The sequence below is a fragment of the Elaeis guineensis genome, chromosome 7, assembly GCF_000442705.2.
Source record: "Elaeis guineensis isolate ETL-2024a chromosome 7, EG11, whole genome shotgun sequence".
In the NCBI taxonomy this organism is placed as follows: domain Eukaryota; kingdom Viridiplantae; phylum Streptophyta; class Magnoliopsida; order Arecales; family Arecaceae; genus Elaeis; species Elaeis guineensis.
The window spans coordinates 75931514-75942865 of record NC_025999.2 but is presented as its reverse complement, the minus strand read 5'-3'; positions in this window follow the sequence as shown (position 1 = coordinate 75942865).

Below are 11352 nucleotides of genomic sequence, written 5' to 3'. Positions count from 1 at the left end.
GGGTCGGAGGCCCCAGCTGCGGAGGAGACGGCCGGACCAGCGTCGGATGGTCTCTCCACCAGGGCGGAAGCCGAAGACGTCGCAGAGCCGGTTGCCGAAGACCAGTCGGCTCCGATGGCTGAAGTCGGAGCGATCTTCCGACCAACTCGCATCGTCGTCCAGTGGAGGACGTCGACTCCGATGATTAGTCGGTTTTATTTTGTCTTCTGTTTTGCTTTGGATTGTAATCGGGCCCCGGCCTTTACCTTGTAGACTTTCCTTTGTTTATGGAAAAATTTCTTTAAGTCTTGAATGAATTCTTCTTTTGCCTTCTCCCCCTGTTTGCAATGCCGAACATGTCTGCAATGTCGAACGTTAGTCGCTGACTTAGTCAAGTCACCAACTCGCATAAGTCGGTAGGGCTTCAGCAACTTGTTCAGGCCCCGAGAGTAAAATGTGTCCCGACTTTAGGTCGGGTTCCGACAGTCGAAGTCGACGTCCGGCGCAGTGTCGGGGAACGATAGTAAGTCGGGTCCCCATAGCTCTTGCGTCGGGTTCTGTTTTCCGACAGACGGTGGTAAGCCGAATGTCGTTCAGCCGGCCGTATCGGTCGGCAAGTCGTAGATGCGACTAAGGTCGCGTCGTGTGATAGACGGTGGTAAGCCGAATATCCCTCGACCGGCCGTAGCCTGGTCGGAAGTCGCGACAATAGTCGCGTGGGCTTTTAGCCTTTCTTTGGTCGGGGCCCGATCGGCCTGTCGGCCGACGGATTCTGCCCGAAAATTCGACCGTAGAGGAGTATGAACTCCCGTTCATAAGAGTCCGTCGGCCCTTGTGAGGTCCGACAGTCGTCGAAGGAGTATTGACTCCCGTCATTGTAGATGCATCGGTCCGTGTAAGGGCCGATGTGTCGTCGGTGCCAGGTCCGCGTCGCGCGTCGGGGCTGAGCGCCGATCGTAGTCGAAGAGTTAGAACTCCGATTTTTCAAACTGAACTTGTATTCCGACAATTGAATTACAAATTCACTGGTAATACAGCTTCAAGTTGTCGGCGTTCCAAGTCGGGGAATGGGCTTCCCCTCAAGGGTCTCCAGCCGATAGGCTCTCGGCCCGAAGGTGTCAGCAACCTTGTAGGGTCCTTCCCAGTTGGGAGCCAGCTTCCCTTGGTCCAAGGGCTTCGACACTTCTGCCTTCCTCAAGACTAGGTCGCCAGGCCTGAAGAGCTTTGGTCTGACCTTGGCGTTGTAGTACCGGGCGACCCTCTGTCGGTATGAGGCCATTCGGATTTGAGCCTCATCTCGCAGTTCGGGGAGAGGTCTAGGTCGGCCCTCCGACTCTCGGAGTTGTCCGGCTCTTGGTACTGCTCGACCCTTGAAGATGGCAGGCCAATCTCGAGCGGGATCAGCTTCTGTCCCGTAGGCCAAACTGAACGGCGACTCCCCGGTCGGGACGCGGGGGGTCGTTCGGTAAGCCCACAGAACGGAGCCCAGCTCGTCGACCCAGAGACCTTTGGCTTCGTTCAGTCGGGTCTTGAGTCCATGGAGCAAGGTTCGGTTGGTCACCTCAACCTCACCGTTGGACTGTGGGTGCCCGACTGAAGTTAGTCGATGCGGATGTGGAACCTGGCGCAGAAGTCTTGAAGTCTTGGTTGTCGAATTGCCGTCCGTTGTCGGTGATGATGGTGTGCGGCAATCCGAACCTGAAGATGATGGACTTTTGGATGAAGTCCTCCATCTTCCGCTCGGTGATCTGCGCCAAGGGCTCGGCCTCGACCCACTTCGTGAAGTAGTCGATGGCGACAACGATGAACTTCCTCTGGCCCGACGCGGTGGGAAGGGCCGAGAATATCGACTCCCCACTGAGCGAAGGGCCACGGAGCGACAATGGGAGCGATTTGGCTGGCCGGTTGGTGCTGAATATTGGCATACTTTTGGCATGGCTCGCACCTTCGGACCAACTCTGCCGCATCCTTCTTCATGGTCGGCCAGTAGTAGCCTTGTCGCAAGACCTTGAAGGCTAAGGACTTGCCCCCCAAGTGATTCCCACAAATTCCTTCGTGAACCTCTCGGAGAGCGTAGTCGGCGTCGGTCGGCCCCAAGCACCTGAGCAGAGGGAGGGAGAACGACCTTTTGTAGAGTCGGCCGTCCATGATCACATATTGCGACGCCGACCATCGGAGTCGCTTGGCCTCCGCGGGATCTTCGGGACTGTCCCGTCGGTCAGGTACCGGACGATCGGGTCCATCCAACTTGGTTCGGACGTTAGCTGCTGCACTTCTTCGACCCGATCGATGCTCGGCTGCTGGAGGTTTTCGACGAACGTCCGACCCAAAGAGTCATAGGCCGACGTTGCCAATCTGGAGAGAGCGTCGGCACGGGCGTTCTCCGTCCTGGGGATGTGGGAGATCTCGAAATACTCGAGGCGGCCACGAGGTCCTTACCTTCTGAAGTACTTGATCATGGTCGGATCTCGCGCCTCGAAGTCGCCCTTGACCTGCCCCACGATCAGCTGAGAGTCGGAGAATGCCCGGAGGCTGTCGATGCCCAGCTCCTTCGCCATCCTCAAGCCGCGAGGAGTGCCTCGTATTCGGCTTGATTGTTGGAGGCCTTGAAGTCGAACCGGAGGGCGTATTCGGTGACTACCCCATCCGAATTCGTGAGCAGGAGCCCGGCCCCGCTTCCCTGAGCGTTGGAGGCTCCGTCGATGTGGAGTACCCAGGTGGAGATCGGGTCTGGCTCAGAGACCGAATCTCGTCCCGGGCCTTCAGCTCCCGACCCTCGGTCGGTCGTCGGGCATTCGGCGATGAAGTCGGCCAAGACCTGGGCCTTCAAGGCAGGCCTGGTCGGTACTGAATGTCGAACTCGCTAAGCTTCATCGCCCACTTAGCGAGTCGTCCGGATGTGTCGGGTCGGCGCAGTATGGCCCTCAGGGGCTGGTTGGTGAGTACCACGATGGCGTGGGCCTGGAAGTATGGTCGAAGCCGTTGCGCGGAGACGGTCAGGGCGAAAATCATCTTTTCCGTCTCCGAGTATCTGGCTTCGGCGCGTGGAGCACTTTGCTGGTGTAGTAGATGGGCTGATGAGTTCGGCACTCGTTTTCCCGAACGAGCACCGAACTGATCGCCTCGGAAGATGTGGCCAAGTAGAGATACAAGGTCTCCCCGACTGCGGCTTTACGAGCAGCGCGGGGAAGCCAAGTACCTTTTCAGGTCTTCGAAGGCCTGTTCGCACTCATCCGACCAAGAGAAACCGTTCGCCTGACGCAGTCTTGAAGAACGGGAGGCACCTTTCAGCTGATCGGGAAATGAATCGGCTAAGAGCGACGATTCTTCCGTTCAGCTGTTGGACCTCCTTCTTGGTGTTCGGATGACGCATGTCGAGGATTGCCTTTATCTTCTCAGGGTTGGCCTCGATCCCTCTCTGAGAAACGAGGAATCCGAGGAACTTCCCTGAGGTCACCCCGAAAGCACATTTGGTCGGGTTGAGCTTCATTCGGTGTCGTCGAAGGGTGCGGAAGGTCTCCTCGAGATCCTGAACATGGTCCGGGATCTGCGTGCTCTTTACCAGCATGTCGTCCACGTACACCTCCATGTTACGCCCGATCTGGTCTTTGAAGACCTTATTGACGAGTCGCTGGTAGGTGGCGCCGGCGTTCTTCAATCCGAAGGGCATCACCCGATAACAGTAGAGGCCCTTGGGAGTCACGAACGCGGTGTGCTCCTCGTCTTCAGGCGCCATCCGGATCTGGTTGTACCCGCGAAGGCGTCCATGAAGCTGAGCAGTCGAAATCCGGACGTCGCATCCACCAGCTGGTCGATCTTCGGAAGTGGGAAGCTATCCTTCGGGCAGGCTCGGTTGAGGTCGGTATAGTCGATGCAGATCCTCCACTTCCCGTTGGCTTTCTTGACCATGACGACATTGGCGAGCCAATCGGGATACGTGGATTCCGAATGAAGCCTGCTTCGAGCAGCTTGTCCACTTCTTCGTCGATGGCCTTCTGCCTTTCTGGGGCGAAGGACCTTTTCTTCTGCCTCACCGGCTTCATGTCGGGTCGATGTTGAGTCGGTGAGTAATTGTTTCTGGAGGGATGCCCGACATATCTGCTGCCGACCAAGCGAATATGTCGGCATTGGCCGTCAGCAGCTCCGCCAGTCGGTGCGTTCGGTGTCGGGCAATTGAGACCCGACCCAAACTTTTCTGTCGGGATTTTCTCCTATCGGGATCGCCTCGAGCTGCTCGGCCGGCGAACCCCGTTCTTCCTCCTCCCGTTGGTCCAGTTTGTCGATTGTCAGGGATCCTTCGTCTCGTCGCTTTGAGCGGAGATTTGGAAGCATCGTCGGGCGAGCTGTTGATCTCCGCGCATCTCCCGACTCCGTTTTTGGTCGGGAATCGAACAAGGAGATGGTACGTCGAGACGATCGCCTTGAGGGCGTTCAATCCGGGTCGCCGAGTATGGCGTTGTAGGCCGAAGGAACTTGGACGACCGCGAAAGTGAGGGAGACCGTGCTTTGCCGTGGTTCGGTGCCGACCGTCACGGGCAGGGTAATTTCTCCTCTGTCGTGACGGTGTCTCCGGCAAAGCCGATCAGGGCACAGGGACCCTCCTAAGTCGTCAGTTGACAGTCGCATTCGGGAGAAGGTCGAGTAAAACAAAATATTTGTCGAACTTCCATTATCAACAAAAATTCGTTTTACATCATAATTGGCTATTGTCGCCGACACAACAACAGCGTCGTCGTGGGGAGTCTGGATGCCCCGAACGTCGTCTTCTGAAGGTGATTACGTCGTCCGGGCGTGGCCTTTTCGTCGGCTCCCCCCTGTAGACGTCCCCGTCCCAGCCGCTTGGAGATCATGTTGATGACTCCGGCCGTCGGCTGGTTAGTCGGCGCCTCTTCAGTCGGCTGGGGGCGTCGATCGGCAATCGGTTGGGTCGGCGGACCCTTCCGAAATTTGCCGAGATACCCCCGGCGGATGAGATTTTCGATCTCATCCTTCAACTGGATGCACCGCTCGGTGTCGTGGCCGTGGCTCCGATGGAACCGGCAGTACTTCCGATGGTCGAGGCCCTTTGCCTTCAGAGGCGGAGGCCGTCGCAGGTATTCTTCCCCTCGATCTCCATCAGGATCTGCGCACGGGGAGCGGAGAGAGGAGTGTAGGAGTCATACCTGGGACGCACCGGCCTCGGAGTCTGTCGCGGGGTGATTTTTGGATCTGTCGGGGTGGAGAAAGCCGACTATCGGTCGGGGGCCTGCTTGGTTCGGCGGGCTCCCGACCTTTTCTCCGCTTCTCCTTCGGCCCTGGGCTCGGCCAAGCGTCGGTCGGACGCTCCTTCGTCCGCGCGCATATACTTGTATGCGCGCTCCAGTAGCTCGGCATAAGTTCGGGGAGGGTCTTGTCCAGAGAATAAGTAAATCGGGACGACCTCAGGCCCCGCTTCATGGCTGAAACAGCCATGTCTTCGTTGAGGTCCCGGACCTCGAGCGTGGCCGCGTTGAATCGCGCCACGAAGTGTCGGAGCGTCTCGTTTTCCCCCTGCTTGAGGGAGAAAAGGCTGTCCGACGTTCGCGGCGGCTTTCGGCTGGTGCTGAAATGGGCCACGAACGAGTGCTCGAGCTGCGCGAAGGAATGGATACTGCCCGATCGAGACCGGAGTACCAAGCCCTGGCAGCCTTGCGGAGCGTGGCGGGGAAGCCGATGCAAAAAGAGCGTCGGTTGCCCCTTGAATCGTCATGAGAGCTTTATAGCTCTCGAGGTGGTCGACTGGGTCGGTGGAGCCGTCGTATGGCTCCACGTGCGGCATTTGAACCGACTGGGAATCGGCTCGTCGAGGACCAGTCGGGAGAGAGGTTGGGCGGTCTGGAAGTCGACGTCGTTCGAAGACTTCTGGCCGTCCTCTGCAGTTGGGCGAGTCGGCGGTCGATTTCCTCGAACCGTCGCTCGTAGTCGTCCGCTCGTCGATGCTGGGAGACCCCAGGGGTGGAGCCTCCGGAAGATTCTGAAGAGAGAGGCCGACGGTGTGCGCGGCCGCTTCTCCTTCCTTGCCCGTTCCAACGGGGAAGGAGAGGGCCGCTGGGACCGTCGGTCGTCGCGCCGTGGTCGTCCCTCCTCCTCTCCGTGGGAGCGCTGTTGAGAGCGCTCGCATGGAGGCGACAGGGTCGGCGCGGCCGTCGGCGGCTGCTCCTGGAAGGCACAGGTCGAGCCACCGGTTGTTGCTGGAGGCTTTTGACTGCATCGGTCAGCACGGTCATCTGCCGTACGATGGCCGCAATCTGGGCCTCCGTGGTCACTGCAGGGCGCGGAGAGCTAGGCTCCGCCGCCGGTGGGGGCGGGGAGGCTTCTTCCCGGCGGGAAGAGCGCCTTGCCGACCCAGTGACTCTCGATCGTTGAGCTCTTGTCTTTGTCATGCTGTCCCCTTCCTGGCGCGTCAATCTGTTGCGGCCCAATCGCCTCGTCGCCCGATCGTCGGGAAGCGTGCACCTGCAAAAGGAAGTCCGCACTGACCGGAGGCGGCTCTGGCGGGGACCCTCCGACGGTCAAGTCAGAGAGGTGACTGGGCACAGTGAAATGCAGACAGAGAGCTCTGAGAAGGAGAGAGGGAGAGGAAGAGAGAGGAGCGAGCCTGCGTATGTGGGAGAGACGAGCGGATCCTCCCTTGCACTGTTGCCTTCCCCGGTATATTAGTGGAGCACGGTATGGCGCCATCATTAATGGCGCGGACAAGTGAGGAACTGTCAACTCACTGTAGACTGTCAGAGCCGCCGTGAAAATGTCATGTCGCCGTGTGGCCGTCTAATCACCAGGGTTGACCTCGCTCTCGGCGGGACAATGCCCCTGGGGAACTGTGCCGCATGTCCGTGTCAGAGCTGACAGGTCTGGCGGCTGTACGGCGATGGGAGGAGACGGCCGACCCTTGGTCGGTGGCCAGCAGAGTGGCGTCGGGTTCCTCCGTCAGTCGGCGAGTTTCATGTGAGTCGGCCTCTGGGTTTGGTCGGTCGGGAGGGATACGCCCGACATACCTCCAGTCGGCGATTGGGCCATTGAGAAGCCGTCAGTAGCGTCCGTTAGTCGGGCACTCCTGGCTTTCAGTCGGGGCGCTCCGACCGTCAATCGGTCGATATGCCCGTCAGTCGGGTCGTCGGCCAGTCGGAGACGGTCAGTCGGGCCGCCAGTCGGGGACGGTCGGTCGGCCAGTCGGAGACGGTCGGTCGGGCCGCCAGCCGGTCGGGCCCTTCGATAGTCGGTCGGTCGGTCGGTGGGTATCCCCAACACTACCCATGAGGAACAAGAATATGTCAGTGAGGGAGCTGTCAGTAATGTTGTACAAAAACCTTATGTACTGAAGGAAGAGATGAAGAAACTTCACAAGTGTAGCAAAAAATTTCACTGCACGAGTATCCCAAGTATGCTGTAACAGTTGTTGTTGTTGGGAAATACAAACAACATGATAAAACAGCCTGGTGTTCCTATTTTATGAGGAATAAGACCTTGAATCTGGAAGAAGAGTTGTTCCACAGCATAATCAAATGTTGTGTATGCAGCATGTAGCAAAAAACCATAAAAAGACTGCACACATAATATCTTTGAATTGGGTTGTAGATATGATAGCCTGGAAGTTGTTTCTCAGCTTCAGAACAATAATTCATCGTCAGCCGCCTCAGACAAAGCAGAAGACAATTGCACCTATTAGTTAGGCAATAAGATAAACAGCTAACTAATATGCCAGGGCATTGCGGGCTTGATGGGCAGTAACACAATGTGCAGTGCACTGAATAATAGATAAAATGCCGACGCTTGGGGTGAGTAGGATATGGTACCATCTATAGGCACTGATGCACAAGAGCCACTAGCATATATGTAGCACAACTCCAATAAAAAGCAAACAACCATACTGTTGCGGCCAATCGCCTCGTCGATCCAATCGTCGGGAACGCGCACCTGCAAAAGGAAGTCCGCACTGACCGGAGGCGGCTCCGGCGGGGACCCTCCGACGGTCAAGTCAGAGAGGTGACTGGGCAACAGTGAAATGCAGACAGAGAGCTCTGAGAAAGAGAGAGTGAGAGAGAGAGGAGCGAGCCTGCGTATGTGGGAGAGACGGGCGGATCGACCGCTTGCACTGTGGCCTTCCCCGGTATATATAGTGGAGCTAGGTATGGCGCCGTCATTAATGGCGCGGACAAGTGAGGAACTGTCAACTCACCGTGGGCTGTCAGAGCCACCGTGAAAACGTCATGTCGCCGTGCGGCCGTCTAATCACCAGGGTTGACCCGGCCCTCGGTGGGATAATGCCCCTAGGTAACTGTGCCGCATGTCCGTGTCAGAGCTGACAACGTCTGGCGGCTGTACGGCGGTTAGAGGAGTCAGCCGACCCCAGGTCGGCAGCCAGCGGAGTGGCGTCGGGTTCCTCCGGTCGGTCGGCGAGCTTCATGTAAGTCGGGCCTCAGACCCCCGGGTTCAGTCGGTCGGGATGGATACGCCCGACATACCCCAAGGCGGCGATTAGCCGCTGGTGGCTCCCGTCAGTCGGTCGACCCGACCGACGTTCGGTCGGCCTATCGGCCAGTCGGAGTCGTCCAACGGGGGTGGTCAGGCCGTCAGGCGGTCGGACGGTCGGGCCGTCCAGTCGGTCGGGCCCTCCGGTCGGTCGGGCCCTCCAGCAGTCGGTCGGGCCCTCCGGCAGTCGGTCGGACCCTCCGGCAGTCGGTCGGGCAGCGGGTATTCCCCAACAGTTGCCCCCCTCCACTCCCAAGTCGGGTGGTGGACTGGCCGAGGCTTCCGTTCGGGCAGCAATCCCGGACGACTGGGAGTGGATTTGTCGCACGTGTAGATCCGACCGTACTGTCGGATGATCCGATGTCAGACGCCTCATGAATGCCCAGTGATCCGGACGTCCAGTCGACGTCAGAGGTCACGTCGGCGTCAGGTGTCAGACGCCACTTCTTGTCGTCGTCAGTCGTCACGCCGGTGTCAGAAGATCGGGCGCCGGACGATACAGCGTCAGTCGATCGGATATTCGGCGCCGATCGCGGAAGAGAGGGCCGCTGTCAGGCGTCCCATCGGGAACGCGAACCGGCGCGGGCGCGTGAATGCGGGGCCGCGCCCCGCATGCCGCGTGTCAAGGTGGTTGGCCGGCGCCCCCTTCGGCATTTAATGCGGGCGGTGCGGCCGTCCCGGGGCGGGCGCGCCGAATCTTCCGCCAACCGGGGGGCGCCACGTGTCGCGCATCTGCAGGTCTTCGGTCGGCGCGGAAGGATCTCGGCCGTCGGTCGGCCCTATATATATAGGACCTCCCGGACCCTGACCCACATTTGCAACATTTCGCTGGGGAAACTCTGTCCGGGCGATTTTTCAGTCGTCGCGGGCAGAGCTCTTCTTCACCTGCGGAGGGTCCATCCGGATCCGGTTCGTGGTCCTCCTTCCCCTTCTTCCTTCCTTTCTTCTCTTTCTCCTCTTTCGGTCCCTGCATAATGGCCAGGAAACCGACTCAGGGAGCTCGGTCGGGGAACCCGACCGACGACTCCCGATCGGCTCCGGAAGATGAGGCCTCCTCGCTTTCGGGGCCGAACGTCGATCAGCTTCGGGAGCACTATCGCATCCCGGAGCAGTTTCGGCTTTCCGCTCCAGGGGCCGGCGGTCGGGTCAACAACCCTCCGCCTGGCGATCTGGCGCTGTACGTTGAAGACCTTCGCGCGGGTCTTCGACTTCCGATTCCGGAGTTCGTCCGGAATCTGCTTGATTACTACGGACTCTGTCCGGCGCAACTGGCGCCGAACTCTGTTCGGCTAATCATTTCTTTCGCGCTGTTGTGTCAGCTCTTGCCGACCAACCCCCGCGTTTCCCTCTTCCGGGCCTTCTTTGTGCTCCGACCCCACCCTAAAGCCCGAGGGTGGTGGCTCTTCAACCCCCGGAAGGGTCTTGCTTTCATAACTGGTCTTCCATCGTCCATTCATGGATGGAAGAACCAGTTTTTCTTTGTTTCCTCTTCCTCTTCTTGGGGCTTTCCTTCTCGTTGGGGTACACCCCGAACAGAGGCCAACGAAAACAGTCGGGTGGATGCGGATGACCGGGAAGACTTCCACCGACTGAAGGACATGTCGGTACCGAAGCAGAGGGAGCTTGTTACCGAACAAGCTCTCTATGACGCCGGCTTGAGTCTGGTCCCCCGAATAGGTATCGCCCGATCCCCCGGCTTTTCTTTTTGTCCATCTTTTGGTCGGCTTTTGGTCCAGCCATTAACTCTTTGGTCGGTATTGCAGGGACACCACCGAGGATGAGGCCGACTGATGCCGAGATTCGGCAGTTCGCCAAGAGGAAGAGGCCTGCATCGGGGGCCGGCCCTTCGCGCCTGCAAAGAAGCCAACCCCAGCTCCGCCAACCGTCGAGGCGTCGGCGACCGACCAGTCGGAGCCGGTCATAGCCCTCGTGGCTCCGACGGTCCGAGCTGAGGAGAGGCCGACTGAGGGGGCGTCGAAGGTGTATCGGTGTCTTCCCCTATGCGGGTGGAGCCGGATGACGTTCGGGAAACCGAACATCGTCCGGCGGCGTCCGTCGGTGCAACAGGGGGCGCCGGATCGAACTCCAGCATCCCGTCGCTGCCAGTCCCGTCGGTCGGGGCAGCTGATCGGGGGAAAGCCCCGATGGAGCCCGCGGAGGAGGATAGGTCGGGGGCCGGTCGATGCCCCCAAGCGCCTACTACCCCGAGGGCGCGTCGGCGTTGGCCGACCACGATCTTGCGAGGAGGTTGTGCCAAGGAATCCTCCTCCCAACCGATGTGGGGTTGCTGCAACTCGACAGGTGTCCGAGATGTTGTCTCGGTTCTACCCGACAATGGTCGAGGTAAGCTTCGGGTCCTCTCTTCCTTAGAGATTTTCCTTAGGAATTTTTGCTTATCATGCGATTCTGACGAAGCTTTTTGGTCGGCAGTTGATTTTCACAATGTCCGAACTTGAGGCCGGGTACCGAAGGTTCGGCAACGTTCGGGCAGCCTTCAAGGAGAGGTCGGCGGCGGCCGAAGCTGAGAGGGCGATGTTGGCCGAACAACTCCTGCAGTCGGCCGACCGGGAGGCCAAGTTAGTCGACGAGGTCTCCCGGCTTGGGTCCGAACTGCAGTCGGCCAAGAAGGAGGCCAAGCACAAAGGTCGGGCCGTACGCCGCCTTCGACGCGAACGGGATGGTGCAACTGCCGAACTCAAAGGGGAACACGAGCAACTCCGGGCCAGCCTGGAGAAGCTCGCGGAAGCTGAAGAGGAGTTGTCCATCGCCCAGATCGACGTCGAAATGGCGAAGGTCGAGGCGGAGTCGGCGAGGGAGGAGCTCGCCCGAGCCGAGGACGAGGCGATGTCGGCGAGGGAGTCGGCCAAGAGGGCGGTGGAGGAGTTC